Source organism: Drosophila virilis, chromosome 3 (genome assembly GCF_030788295.1).
Source record: "Drosophila virilis strain 15010-1051.87 chromosome 3, Dvir_AGI_RSII-ME, whole genome shotgun sequence".
In the NCBI taxonomy this organism is placed as follows: Eukaryota; Metazoa; Arthropoda; class Insecta; order Diptera; family Drosophilidae; genus Drosophila; species Drosophila virilis.
The window spans coordinates 8285585-8301618 of record NC_091545.1 but is presented as its reverse complement, the minus strand read 5'-3'; the positions used below and the strand labels follow the sequence as shown (position 1 = coordinate 8301618).

The 16034-nt window shown below is 39.9% G+C and overlaps 1 protein-coding gene across 10 annotated transcripts in view; it reads right to left on the bottom strand.

Moving 5' to 3' along the window:
• Positions 1-16034, bottom strand: part of Fhos (Formin homology 2 domain containing) — a 74355-nt gene that overhangs the window by 20406 nt on the left and 37915 nt on the right. For 2 of the 10 annotated variants that reach the window (XR_001450360.3, XM_002046743.4), the window contains exon 1: positions 14200-14436. The exons of 7 other annotated variants lie outside the window; for them this stretch is intronic. The gene's annotated coding sequence lies outside the window, so the exon portion shown is untranslated. Of the gene's footprint in view, positions 1-14199; positions 14437-16034 lie in introns of those variants that run through there. One more of the 10 variants, XM_015175692.3, reaches the window with a different exon arrangement.

Genomic DNA, 16034 nt, shown 5'->3' with positions numbered 1-16034 from the left:
TTGTTCCTCAAGGTAATTTTGTAAATGTTGGCATAAAATATAAACAAATGCTTATCTGTATTGCTGTGCAATTTTACACAGCTCTTAATCAACATTAGGGATTACAACCTCATCGGAGATTCACATCGTTCTTGGGCAACATGCGAAATTAGAAGCTTCTCGGGAACTAGAGCCACCGCGTTTCGTTTAAACACATTTTATAGCACTTTAGTTACGACCGATTCAGATTTGGGAGTACCCAAAGATTGTCTCCTTTAGTCGCCTCATACGACAAGCGGTGACATACTGTGGTGGTTATTCTCGTGCCCGCCACGGGTGAAAGACCCCACATTTCTAGAGTATATATAATCTCATGCGGGTAGAATTATCTGAAATCATATATATGTCAGGGTATTTAGGCTTCGGGTTGCCAAGACAAGTCATGTTTTTTGTTGCCAGGCTTCTTCTGGCTGAGGGCAGGTGTGCCAAAAGTGGTTTGCAGGAAAGCAGCAGCAGAAACAACTACAACAACAAGAACAACAACAACAACAGCAACAACAACAACAACAACAACAGAAGCAGCAACAACTTGTTCTCGTCATGCGAAAGTCAGAAGGCGGCAGCTCGAGTTGTGTTTCAGCACTCTTTTTGGCTTACGGGAACGTTTTGGCCAAATGAAATTGAAAATAAAGTTGGTATTTTTCATTTGGGTTTGGGTTTTACTTTCACACACACACACATAGACACACATAGACACGCACACAGATGCATGTGTATGGGCAGCAGCGGAACTCGACTTGGCCAATTCGTAGGGTTTTATCGGCCAAAAGTTAAGTGGCAAACGTTTTTGGCTGCGGCTTCCTTATTGGCAACGTGCACAAATTTAATGAAATTAAATAAATATTATAGTAAAAAACGGACGTTGTACAGCGAGTTGTTGTTGTTGTTGTTGTTGTGGCTAGTTGTTGTAGATGTAAGTTGTTGTAAGTTGTTAAGTCAACTCGGCCAACACCGAATGTCGCATATTTAGTTACAAATTACGACAATGGCGCCGACGACGATGACGCCAGCTATGCTGTCCATATTAAATGGTAAATGGTAAATAATTTATGCAAATGTTGCAGTCGCGCAATTTGGCAGCAACTGCTGCAACTGCAGCAGCAGCGGCAGCAGCGGCGGCACCCACAACAACGGCAACTGTCAGGTAATGAAACCCGCCCGCTGGCTCAAGGAAACAGATAGAGCTCTCTGGTCGCCTCTTTTATATACATATACATATATATTTGTTGTCTTTTCGCCTTGACTTGGCCAAATGAACTTTCACTTTTACTGCCTTGTGATCTCGGCTCCGGTGTCGCGTTTGTTCCCGTTGCATGTCGCAATCTTCCCGCTGCTGGAAGAGCAACTGCGTCTCCTCTTCAGCAGAGCCCCATTATATCGAGGCAAATTTCTTGTTCGTTTTTTTTTTTTTTTTTTGCTGATTTTCGCCATCAATTATGTAAATTTTTTTTTTTTTTTTTGTGGCTAATAACTTGGCAATTTACAAGCCAACTAATTGACAGCTACTGTGCATTTGCCCACGGCCAGCCCACGCCTCGGCGATATTTATATAGACATTGATGTTGATTTGATAATGATAAACATAACAGAGCATTCGCATTGTTGTGCCCCTTTTTTCTTGTTGTCGATATTGTAGATAGGAAATGGCAACAGGAAATGGCAATATCAGCAGATACCCAAAGCATGTTTGGTATTTGTTTAATTATTAAAAATTGTTGAAAAATTATTTGGGCATATGCTCGGATAAGGAAACACTAGAGAACAATAGCAGAAATTTGATGTGAAATTAGATAAAGGTTTTCAATTTAAACAAAGTACCAGGAATTATAAGAGTTAACATTATAAATATGACTTTATGCCTAAATATTAAATTTAGAGAATATTTTGGGCAGCAGAGAAACTCTAGAGAGAAGGATTTCTACTTCGTCGCATATTTAGGGTGGACCCCATACATATGTATATAAGTCATACTTTGGAAGATTCTTGTAGAAGAGGGGCCACTCTAAGATACACAATGTGTAATGTTTGGTTTTTAAAAATAGCTATCACGGTTAATATTTTGTAATAATTATTCAAAAACTTGATTAAACTAAGTTTAGTAGATCTTGTGAAAGATATTGTTTCATTTCTTCTTCTCTAATTGAAGCTATTTAAACTAAACTTACTTGAACTTGAAATTCCATAACATTTTCAATATCTTTTCAATAATGGGCTACACGTCACGTGAGTTTAGAATTTGTAGAATTGAATTTCAAGTTCAATTGATTGTGTAGAATTTCATTAGAGTCTCTTGTCGTGGGCTTGTCTTATCGACAATCAGTTGTACAAAAATGGACTTGAACCGAGCGACGAGACTGTGTTTCGATATAGCCATAAAAACCAATTTTAGATACTTATCGTTGCTCTAATAAAGACATAATACGCAAAATAGGCTCAACGAATTCGCAGAAAACCCATTTGGTTTGTGACATTGTGACTTTTGCGCGTTGCGCTTCGGTGCACAGCAAATATTTAAACAAATGTACGTGGAACCAAATATATGTAGAAGAAAAAAAAACAGAACAGAACGAAAGCCCAGTTCGGTTAAAATGCGTCGCATTCCAAGACAATTTGTCACGCTTGGGGCGAGCAGCAGCCGGCGGGGGCAGAGCCGGAAAGTTATATATGTTCACAAGTAACCATATGCACTTTTCCCAGGTGCAAAGCAACAAACAAACAAATGACCAAATAATTAGAAGAGCGGCGAGTGAGGGTGGGGTTGGGTTTGAACAATCAGATGAATAGCGCAGCTTTGGCCACAAAAGTTGTTTGACCTCTTGACTGAGTGACTGAACGAATGCAGCACATAAAATTGTTAAGCGGCTGCATTTAAAAATAATTTCAGCTGCCAATAAAATGGAAACAACAAGAGCTAACGATGGCCCCAGCTCAAATAGGGCTCGAAACGAGTTTGTCCCGCACGGCGCAGAGCTAGAAAATTGTGTCACGTTGCAGCCGCAGCCGCAGCCGCAGCCAAAGCAACGGCAATCGGTTAAACGCTTCTGACACAGACCCAAAGATACAGATACTGGCCAGAGCCGGAGCTGTAGCCAGAGCTTCTCGCTATACACTAGATCCCTAACCCCTTGACTGCCGCCGCATGCCGACGCATAATGTGCGTGTGCCCAGCTCGACTTGGCCATTTGATTTATTGAATTCTGTGCAGACAACTGATTTTGTATGCGTTCGATGCGTTGGTCAAGAATGCCAACTCATTATGCCAGCCAGACCGGGTGTAGGGCGGGCAGAGAACCGTTCACAGTTAATTATAACAATGGCACAACAAATTGCCCGGCAAACGGAAACGAAAGGCGAACCATTGGCAGAGCGACGTGCTCAAATGCCACTTCCTCGGCTTGCCGCAAGTGCCACACACATCCTCTCGAGCAGCCATTGTCAAATGTAAGTGTCAAATGTAAGTGTCAAAATGTTAATTGCAATAGCTGCTGCTGCTGCTCTTTCAGCGTGTGGGAAAGTACCCGGATTGGGGTCAAGCGGGCGGACAATGCTCGAGAAGAGCGCTACTTGCCCCCGCTATATGCTAATGCTCCAGCTAGAAGGGGGGCGGGGCAGCGGGGCATTCACAATATGCACAAAACGGTAGCACTTAAGCATCACAATAGGTTTATGGGCCATGTGGAACGCTAAATTGTATAATTTATGCAGCTTAGAAGGTGCGCTTCCAGAAGACGAAAGTGTCATGAATGGTTCCAACAGAAAGAAAAGAAAAGAAAAGAAAAACAAAATCGGTTTAGAAGACAATAAGTTGCGCTCTCAGCTATAAATTCAAGATAGCGTAAATAGTTCATTAGAAAAAAAATAAATTATAATAGATAAATATTTATGCTCTCAATTAGTTGAGCTGAAAAAGTTGCAGCAACATGTTTTCATTGAGGCACAGATATTTTCTTTAAGATACGGCAGAGAGTTGATGGAGAATTGGTAAATGTTGAAATGTAGTTCAAGACTTATGCTGAACAAGAATATGTATTTAAATATATATATAAACTTTATGATCTGACAGCTTTGTGTTCAAATTTTAATACTCCCTACAACCTGCTCGAACATATTTTTAAGCATTTCTTTATATTTCCTACACACTTTATTCCATATTCTGGATATTTGATAGCAAACTTTAATAGCATCGAGCCCCATGTAACTGTTAAATATTTTGTCATTTTGATAGATCTCGCAGTTGCATTTTTTTTTTTTCATATTTTATCTATTTCTACATTTGTAAATTTATATCTTTTCGGCTCGTAACTTTGCCCGGTTCACAGATCGCCTCTCAACTCATCTGCTTTGGCATTTTGTGGTTATTTTTAATGCAGTTGACATGAATTCTTACCAAATATCTCACACACACACACACACACACAAAGAGACTGCAGAGCATAAGATGTATTCAATTTTATGTGTAAACATTCATTTGCTCCACTAATTTGTTGTGTGTGTGTGTGTGTGTGTGTGTGTACCTGTGAGTGTGTGTTAGTGCGTGACTAATATTTTGATTGCAGTGGGCCAAAAAACTTGGCCACGACGCGATGCTTGTGCAATCGAAATGACAACAACTACAACAAAGAGGAGTGCTCTATAAGGGGATGCCCGACTAGGAGATACCCTGAACCGATATACAAATATATACAATCTGAATGTATATACCTCAGGTTTGGTGGGTGTAGCTCATAAATTATTCGAGCTAAGATTAAAAAAAAAAAAACAAGTTTCTAAATTGATATTTATCGATATTATGAAGACAAGAAGAGAGGTATCGAGCACGCATTCCGTGTTTGACATGGAATAACATATAGGACAAGGGGCCATAGCTAGATCAACTCTTATCATCTCTTACCATGGGGTCGGAGATGCTTCGAACTGCCTGTCACATACGTTAACACAAAAACAATATACCCATTTAACACATTTTCAATGGGTTCAGGGTATGACAAGCATAGGGAAAGAAAATCAATGTAATAATAAAAGCAAAAAATAGTTTTTTTCTTTCATTTTTTTGGCAGTGTTTAAAAAATGTTTGACAACTTGCCGGGTAAATGACCCACATTTCATTTTAGCCCGCCGCCCCGCAAACATTTGAATGTGTGACAGTTTTCATTTGTGAATTGGGAACTCTCGTTTAGTTTGACAAAAATTTTCCCGGTTATTTTTAGCGCTCAGCAACAAATAGTTCACTTGTATTTATATTTTTTTTTTCTAGATATCTTTAATATATGACGAAATCTAAGCACGTTAATCATACGCAACGTTGCCGCCTATTTGCACAAATGTTTCGGCCAAAAAAACAAAAAACAAAATGGGAAGAATTTTATATAAATTTAATAAAAGCTAGGCAAATATTTGGTTTTGTCATAGTTTGGGGATCTGCTTAAGCTTTTTTTTTTTTCTTGCAGCAGCTGCAGAGCGCACAATTTGAATAATAAAAAATGGAATTTCTTTATAATGAGCAAGGAAGGGAGAGGGGGTGTGTGTGTGTTAGCCAGCATCTATTTTATATATGGTTATGGTCTAATAAACAATGCGTCTTCGTCTGCTGCGGCTGTTGCTGCTTCTTCTTTGAGCGTGTTTTCACTTTAGGCCATGATAAATTGCACATGTTTATTGTTGATTGCCGGTTGTTCAATGTTGAATGTTGAATGTTGTATGTTGAATGTTGGTCTTTCCATTTCGATTGCATCTTCTCTTTCTCTTATCAAACATTGCATTTTTAAGCATAAATCAAACGCAGACGACTCATAATGCACACTCACACAGAAAAAATATATATATGTATATATTTATTGAATTTTATGATAAATATTTAAAGCCAGACCCAGGCTAGACCCCGACCAGACCGGCAGCTTCCAGTCAATGGCCAATGGTCAATGGTCAGGCGCGTAATGTGACGCGGCGTTAATTTTATGCAGATTTCATGCAACCGCTTAAAATGTTGCCAAGCATTTTGATAAATCGCCGCACGGTTTGGGTATTTCTTGAACGTGCCGCAAAATGTGTTGCAATTTGTATGGGGTGCAAGATACGTGGCTCGTTGGCACCCTGACAGCTGCCGCTTGATTGTGGCCATTAAATTATGGCCCCAGCTAACATTGGCAGGGTCAACCGCAGGTTGATTGATTTCAAATGCAATTTTTAACGAAAATCGATTTCTGAATTGGTTTTTACCAAAAACGTGTGGCATCTGTATAAAGTACAACAGCGAAATTATAGGGCAACATGAAAAGATTGATCGATTTTGCGGCTGATTAAGCAAACATTAAGAAAGCGCAAGATGCATAAATCTATAAGTTACTAAGTCTTTAAACCAACAACAGAAACCGAGAAATAAATAATCCTACAGAAATATGGCTTAAGGGTGTTTTATTGTTAAGCTGGCAACAGATCCCAATAAGTCCCCACAAGTTCCAATAGCAGGTCCCAAGAGAAGGTCAAACATATATTTTTGCCGGCTTGAATGTGAGCGCATTTGATATGCCGACAATATAAAGTATGCGATCTTGAAAATTATAAAAAAAAGAAGAGTAGTGGCCGACTAGGGGATATCCTGCATCTTTTTCTGCCAACAACAAATTCAATTCGCGCTAGGGGAAGAGGGGGTCTGGCTCTTAAAACCAAAAAGAGATTTTGTGAATAAAACATGATTTCGATAATGATTTTTATCGATTGTAAGTGTGAATTATGCATATGAATATATGTGTTGTTATTCACTGCACTGAACATGACCTAACCCAAAGTTGTATTTACATTTGAGTGCATGTTTCTTTTAATTGGGATGGATCATGGTAAGCGCAGAAAACTAGCTAACTAAAATTTCTTTTTTGAACATCTAAAGCTTTTGCAGGGAACAACAGCACATTCATATTGTTGCTTTCAGAGCCGAAGCTGCATTCTATTTTTAGAGTTTTCGCTCATTCAGCTATGAGAGCCATATCGGAGTGTTGTTAATGTTGTCTTTGGTAGTGCCCCACTAAAGGATACCCTGTAACTGGGGGAAGCGTACTGTAGTTATAAAACGAAGAGACGTTCAGAAGCTACATATCAAATTTGTTTACTCTGACAATTGAAACCATAAAGAGATTTGCTGAAAATTCAAGATTCTTATATGCATTGTTATAGATTGCTTGGAAGCGGAGCAAGTTAACGGGCACTAGAAGAACCCATATAAATAACTTGCCTTCTGCAGACAAATGCAAATAAAGCTTAAAGCAGCAAAATTCATAAGAGCAGTCTTTTGCAGCCGAGCTCAAACTATGTCAACAAATGATTGATAAAGAAAAAACGACCAATAGATGTCAGCAAAACTTCTTAGAGTATAAAAAAGATGCTGTTCCTTTGCAAGAATTCTATATATTGAACAAAATAAACGAAGAAAATGCATAGCCCTGATAACTTATAACAAAGCTATTGTCGTCGGGCTGCTTGCTTCATTCTTTGACAAACATTTGCACAAACCCAACATACCCTTTTTATGCAGCAGCTGAGGGTATAATTAAGAGAGTATACCATTTATTGAATTGAAATTTGTCGCCTACAACATCTAAATATGTTAGAACATTAATTGCAGAGCATTTCAATAGCTAGGTACAGAATAAGCGACCCTACTTCTACCTAAACCAGTTCCCCTTATAAGTAAGGGTTGCCCCGAACACATGGGCGCAGGTCAACCGAAAGCTGCCTCAAGAATACTCGTTTTGAGCAAGGCAGAGCATAAATTGGTGGTTGACTGGAACCCTTGCAGCAGTCTTTGCAGCGAAGAGCACAAAGTAAGACATGGACAAAGTTTGTCGCGTTTGCCTGAGCTCAGCGGACTTGGTGGATATATACGCTGAGGGGCAGCTGCCAGAGGGAGAGCCCAGCCTGGCGGAGATGCTAAATGCTTGCGTCAAGAATCAAGTGAAGCCGACGGATAAGCTGACGAAAATGATATGCAAGTCGTGCATTGTCGATGTGCGAGTAGCATTTAGATTGAGGCGCAAGTCCGAAGAGAGTCATAAGAAACTGATAAACACTTGCTTGAATGAGAACGATATGGAAGACTTTATTGACATGCTGGAGGCAGAGGATTGGGAACTGGTCAAGGATTCGATCAAACAAGAGCTAGAAGAGAGCTCCGAGCTGGACAGCCAGGCGGAGAGCTTGCCCGAAAGCCAAAGCACAGCTGAGAGCAACATGCCAAGCAGAAGAAAAAAGCCATATGTGTGCAAGATATGCGGCAAGGCATTCAGGGCAAATGCCAACTTGACAATCCACCATCGATCCCATACAGGCGAACGTCCCTTTAAGTGCCCCAAATGCAATAAGTGTTTTACCCAATTATCCGCGCTCAAGCCCCACCAAATTGTACACACACGCGAGCGTTCCTTCAAGTGTTGTCACTGTCCCAAGGACTTTACCAGCAAATATAATCTGCTCAAGCATATTAGCAACAATCATTCGCCGAAAGAACCCCAAATCAACGCAGATAATAAGAAACGAGATGACAGGCTTAAGGCGCGGCATGCAACTACAAATAAAAAGGATCCAGCTGCAGAAGCAGATACTGCTAATAAATAATATTTTCTCACAAGCAATAAACAATTTTATTTATACTATATTTTAGCATTTTATTTAAGTTACTTTTCTTATTTAAACTAATCTAAATAAGAGCCCTTTTAAAATTATAAATAAATCTCCGGAGACAGGTGTCCAATTAGGGCTAAGAAATAGTTCGATAGCTGCGATTCTTAATATTCTCACAGACTTCAACTAGCTCTCTAATTACTAACTGTTACCTCATATCAGAATCTCAGGTTCAAATGCGTGATGTACCTGCGTTTTTAGCTAGTTTTTTTTTCAGGTATACAATATGCTTACACTTAAGATTTCACAGCTACCTTCAGCGTGCCTCTGCTTTGGATATACCCAAAACTTTTCTGCACATCAGATTTACCTAGAGAAGCCCTTTAACGGGGCCGGATGTGAGTTGGATTTTGTTTTAGCCATATTATAACCCTCTCAACCCCCTGCGCTTTTCACAGGCAAAGCAACAAAGTATCTGCGACTGATCGCAAACTGATTCAAGCTCAAAGTATTTCAATATTGCACGCTCGTAAAATTTCAAATATAGCACAAGCCTTTTACATTTCTTTTCTTTTCCGAAGCTCTTGTTTCTTTTTTCTCAGCAGCCTCAAGGTCGCAACAGTTTCGCAAAGCTGATCAATAAGCGTAATTCTCCATTGTATTGCCCGATGCTCTCATAACAATCAAAACTCGATACGCAGTGTAACTGCAGGCGGTAATAATTTGTATTGTTAAGGAAAACCGCAAATCGTTTTGAAATAGCTGCCTGGATTGGCCAAGCGCAGCAGATGAGTAAGATGAGGTAGCCCCTCAACGCATCTAATATATATATATACTTATATGTATATGGAAACTTATCGATATCAGGCTACGTTTTACCTAATTGGTTTTACGGTCCGTTTTCTTGCCGTAAACTTTTTATGCACAATCAAACTTTTATGGTTCCACCAGCATCGGGCACAGCGCGTAGCATAGTGTATTTATAATCAGCTTTTATTACAACTATTGAAAACCGTTGATGATGCGATTTTACAGGCGATAAAAATCACAGAAAATTTGTTGAAAAATCTCACTGATAAGCCGGCAGAGCCGGCAAATGTTATCACTTCATTAGCCAACGCTGAGCTGTGCTAAGAAAGCATATTTAAAAGCCCATAAAATGCCTTCGAGACGGGCGTTAAGAAGTTTCAAATCTTGACTTGATGAAGCATAATCAACCATAAATACTAGAAATCCAACATTCATTAATATTTAGAAAGGTAACGGGACTAAGAGCCATATCCCATAACTATTGATTTATTTCTTTTGTGTGGAAAGGTAATTTAAAGTCAAAAATAACAGTAACAAAATGTTGATACTCCATGATGATAAGGAATGGGCTCAATTTATATATGAGGCTGTCCAGAGATCTCCATGGACCAAAACTTATTGGAAAAACATCAACAACATCAAAACGTAACGCCCTAAGCCTGCGTGCCTTTCGACACTAAGCGTCGAGCTAGAAAACGAGAGGTCGCTGGTTCAAATTATGTTATCCATACCCAGAAATTATCTATGATCACTCTTCCAGCCACGACCACTTCAAGTATATATATTCTTGACAAGCATCATTGGACGAGTCGATCTAGCTATGCCCGTCTGTCTGGAGTTGTTTCGGAGAATCGATAACTTGCCCCGTTTCCAAGCAATCAATTACGAAGTCCTAAGCAAATATCTTTGCTTTCGACAATCAGCTTCTAGAGTAGAAGATACAGATTAAGTATCTTTCATTTTATAGATAACAAGCTTGTAGCACGAGCTGCGAGAAAAAAAAAACTATGCTTTGCTTTATTTTAAGAATAACTTAAAAAATGTCAACGCATCTATTTAGAGTTTGTTAAGCTTGTTATTTTGAAAAATCGTTCAGTAAACAAATCAGAATTTTGGCCGAGGGCAAGTTCAGTAAAGAGAGCGAAAACGCTTCCCAACATTGACAAATTACACAAGAACATCGACAAAAATATTTTAAGCAGAAATGCCCCAGGCGAGCACTTGACCCATAAAAGAGGAGTTGGGCAAATGAGCTGCTCGACAGAGATACATATATCATATGGATATATATGTATATATATATATATGTGTGTGTGTATGTGTGTGCATGTATTTGCATATGCAAGATATTTCAATGTTACGAAGAACTAGAAATATTGCGATCTATGCCAAACGAAAGTAAAAATACAAAATAATTAACGAAAGAAAATTGCGTGCGTAGTTAAGGAAAATCAATAAACCGTTTGCAGGCTAAGAAAAACCTTCGTGCTAATAGGTTATTTATTTTTGTGTTTATTTCATGTGACGTGCGAATACCAGACACAGATATTGTAGTTAGATATGGCGAGTGCTTTGGTGGCGTGCAACAAACAATCTGACCCCAATACCATTTAGCGGGGCGCTCAAGCTGTGAAAGAAAGGCAACAACTTTTCGTGGTTGTTGCCGTTGTTGTTCCTGTTGTTGTTGTTGTTGTTGCTGGGCGTGGTTGCAACACTAACACTTTCATTGTTAAGTTGTTGCTGTCGCTGCTTTATCGGCAAATGTCCGACAAAGATATGCAAGCGAGCACATACATAAGTATATATACACGATATATAATGGCAAAAAAGGAAAGAAATGCAAAAGACAAATTGCTCACTAATGCGCTTTGGCAAGCGCCTTCATTGTTAGTTAATGAGCCAAAAATGTGTGTGTGTGTGCGTGTGTGTGTTTTGGCCAAAAAGCGTTGGTAATTTCGCATAGATTAGAGCCTTACATAAGCTTATAAACAATTCCCACGCAATTGACATAAGACACAAAAGCAGCTTAAACAAAACACAAAGTTCGTCATTCAACATAATTTGACATTAAGTTGAGAATTATAATTAGCTGTCGCTGCGGCTGGACCGGAGTTAGAGATCAGAACGCGCCTCACCTTGACTTTGCCAACAACACAAACAACAACAGCAACAACAACAACAACATGAAGAAGAAGAACACCAACAACTATAGCCTAAGTAAAAAAGCCAGTTGAGAGATAAGCGACCCCAAGATAACGCAAAAAACTAACCAAACAAAAAGAAAATTCAACTCAAAGCGAATACAGTGAGGCGCAATAATAATGCACGCTGCAAATTCTTTTTTTTTGGTTTTCTTTTCTGGCCAGACTTCAACTAAGTAAGCCAAGTGCTCTGCGCTGTTCTTGGCCCATTCACTCCCCCCCCCCCCCAACCAGCGCCCGCTCCACCCGTTCACCCCCGTTAGCTGCGCTGCTCTTCGCACAATTAAAAAATTGGATTAGCGCAGAAGCCAACAAAGCAAAAAATAAATAAAAACAAAAAAAAAACGCGTTGATGCCACAGCCTCTGCAGTTGAAGCTGTGCCTGAAGTGTCTCGCCGTTGGCACGTCAGGCAGCGCAGTCAGCCGCGCAGTCGGCGTCGCAGCCGCAGTTGCGGGCAGCGCACAGGGCACAGATTACGCTGACAGATAATTAAAATTGTAACTACGTTTCGGGCACAGTCACGGCCAGAAGTATGCGCACGCAGAGCATGCGAAAAAAGGGCACACAGTGAGTGCTAAGAAATTAGATCTATTTTTCAGAAATTAGAATCGCACCTGTAAAAACTATGCATGTACTAAAAAATTGATGTTCATCAGAAAACAAGCTGAAAATTTAATATTCATTAATCTTAAATAGTTTCTAGAAAAGGGCTTTCAGACAATTCAAATTATCAACAAATGGGAGTTAACCAAAAATCAGCTAAAAATTAAAAATAAAAATGTATCTTAAACATATTGCATTTTAACTTTTTGATAAAATAATTTAATGCATTGCTTTTCGCGCTTGAAAGCATTAAAATTTTAATTTTGCCTTCTCTTTTGCGCTCACTTTTTATTCTTTCCCTCGCACTCTTCCAGCACATTCTTGCCTTTTTTTTAAATTTAAGTGTCACATCAAAGAAAACAGATTTCACTTTTCTTAAATAAATTTGAATTAGCTTCTTAAGTTTCAATCAAATCTAAAAACCTTTGTACCTATACTTCCCAGACAGACTGTCAAGATATTGCTGCACATGAGTGTACGTGTGTGTCTCTCTCTCTTTCTCTCTCTCTCTCTCTCTCCCTGTTAACGTGTGTTTGAGTTTATAACTAAATAGAAGCGTATTTTTTAGTGGCTGGTACTACGTACTTAGCCACTAGCCGCGTTGAAATGAGGTTTATGCCCCTTGCCGCACCCCCCCAGCCCGACCCTTGTCTACTGTCTTCTGTGAGTATTTTATTTTGCACAGATAGCTACGCTTCGGTTCTATTCGGTTGTGTTTTCTTTCGCCATTATAAATTCCACAGCATTATTTGCATATTAAAGTAAATGCTGGGCTCGTGTGTGCAGCTGGCAGAAGATTTGGCTTAAGTGTTGGGGCGAAGGGGAAAGAGGGGGCAGTTCAAGAGTTGGCCTTATAATGCAATTGTGTCTAATTGAAAGACAGCGGAATTTGGAGCAGTGTTTGAGTACTTTGGTAATTTGCAGGCAATATATATACAATTTTTTTTTTTTTTTCATTTCGTTTCATTTTGTAGGTTACGAGGCGACAGCTGCAATTCGTGCAGTTCCCAGCACTCATTTAACAGTTGGAGATGCAAAACTTTCGCGTTGTACAACACTTGCGGAGCCAGAGTGTAAGAGTGACAGAGAGTGAGCGAGAGGGGGGGGCAGGGGCAAGCGATCGGACTGCTCCCCTAGGCAAACGGCAATTTCGTTAATGGGTGAAAATAAATAATAATATTTCTGTGTGCTCGTAATACGGCAAATCAACAAAAGATTTTTGGCTTCCTTGTACGAGTCTTATTGTTGTTGCTGCTGTTGCTTGTGCTGCTTCTTCTTGCCGCACGTCACAACACGAACAGCAGGAAACGCAGACACTGTGGCCCATCCAAGTCTTATATCGAGATTTATTTGCACAATTCCGGTTTTGGGATTTTCGTTTGGCTTTTTATTTCCAATTTTTTTTTTTTTACTGCCAACATTTGCTATGTCTCCTCCAAAGAACGAGCTGGCACAGGGCGACACACACAGATCTTTAATAGAGCGGGAGCGAGAGAGAAAGAGGCAGGGAGAGAGCGAGAGAGCAGGACAGTTGCCAGGAGTGCATATGATAACAAGGCGAAGAAGCACTTGACAAAGAGGAAGTGCAGACAAAACAACCAAATCGATGACAGCTGTTTGTTGTTGCTGCTTCTTCTTCTCAGTATTTTTTTTTTTTTTTTAACTTTTTTTTTCTTTCTATGCAGAAATTTTGACACTGAGCATCGAGTTGCGCCCACACAGAGCAGTAATTGTGCTCAACTCCGATTATTCGCTGTCCATTGACACTGACACAGTGACACGCAAAAAAATCAATATTAAAATAAATTGCAATTTAATAATTTAGCTGCTAATGTTGGGCAGTTAACGCCAGTTGACGAAATCGTTGCCATTTGACCATAAAAAAAAAAAAAAAACAATATTTGTTTTGTTGTTAGCATTCACGCGCATAATTACCAATTTGTTGAACAACTAATGCAGTTTAAATACTTTTTTTTTCAATAAACGCTGTTGCCAATGGCAGCAACAACAACATTAACACGGCACACACAACACAACACAACACAACAGAAGCGAGAGCGCGACGCGCGCAGCTGAGCGGCAGCTGAAATTTCCGTTACACTTTGCTTGAACGGCTTCACAACTCTGGAGACGAGACGTATGTACGTCCAAACATGCGCGCGTTCGGCAAGCAACTGAAAGCCACAAATATTGTCGTGCGGCTTGTGGGCCCCACGAAGCGCCAAAAAACGTCAAAGCAACAATCCAACACACACAGACAGCCAAAAAAACGAAGACGGCGTCAAATGTGCAAGAAGAATACGTGAAGAGCGAGAAATATAACGTAAGGTGGGCCAGCCAAAAGGTAGATGACGCCAGCGCTTACGTTACGTTAGGCCTCTTGAGGCAGGTTGGAACGCTAGACTGTGGTGAATTTGTCGCTGCGTGACTCTCTGCGCCGCTGTGCGTGTATTGTGGTCAGGTGAGTTTGCGTTCGCTGCACCTACTACAAGACGCTGTGTTGCTGCTGCTGCTGCTGCTGCTCTTTTTTAATTGAACGTGCACTGCGACTGCAGCTGATAGCAGTACCCGCACTCGCAGCTGGTCTATAAATAGCTCTGCCTCAGAGCTTTAGAGGCGCGTGTGCCACAATTTAGTTTTATCGTTGATTGAGCGTTAGCCTATCATTAGCTGGACATTTGGCTCTGCTTTGGCTCTTTACATTGTGCATGTGTGCGTGTGTGTGTGTGTGTGTGTGTGTGCAGAGACTTCGAATTGGCAATTGGGGTGGGAGTGCATGGTTATTGCTTTGATTATGGGCAGCGATTTCAGAAGGGGGAGAGAATGGAAATAAATCACTGTGCAAATAAGCTAAGGCAATTAGTAAGCAGCTAATTACGAAAAAAAAACTATATACAGAAAAGAAAGAGTGAGAGAAAACGCGGTTTCTACAATATAAAATGTTATAATTCGTAATTTCTAGAAGTTCGCAAACTCTAAGCGAATGACATAAAGGGCTTGTATTACACGGGTATAAAAACTAAAGCCTTGATTTCTGACTGGCTCGAGGAAATTCCCTTGACTTGATATCTGTATTTTTATATATTTAAACTCGCTTACAAACAATTGGAAATAAGTATTCATCATAAAAGAATTGGGAGATATGCAATTTTGTAAAGAGTAGGTTTTTTTCTCAAGACTATCAAGTGCTGTGGGGTAATAAATAAATTGCCTCGAAAGAAGTTCGAATGTGAGTCATGCACGGCAGCGAGAAAGAGACAGCATACTCTTCTTGTTGCTGTTGTTGTTGATGTCATTGAAAGAGCGACAATTGCGTATTTAGACACACGAATATTTTGTGCTTTTGCAAATGGCAGCTGTGCGAAATGAAACAAAATGTCTTTTATAATGTAATTTGGGTTTTTGTCTTCACGCATCAATGCCAGCGTCTATTTTGGGCTCTCTGATTTGTCTGACTAATCAATGGAGGGTGTAGAAGACGAATGTAGGGGGAGGGGCGCAGCGCAAGCAGACATTGGCTGATTCTGTAAGTTGAATGCACTTTCGATTTCGAATTTTTTTTCTTTTCATTCTTTTATGTGTTTTGACTGTTTTTAATGGTGGTCACATTGGCCGCACAGAATCAACAATTGCGCAAGAGCGTAAACAAAATAAATATTTGCAATCATTACGAGTTATTCTTTTGTTTCTGCTGTTTGAGGCAGCCGCCGTCAAGGCAAACTTAATGAAGTGCTGTCGCCGTCGCCGTTGCCGCCGCTGTTGTTGCTGCC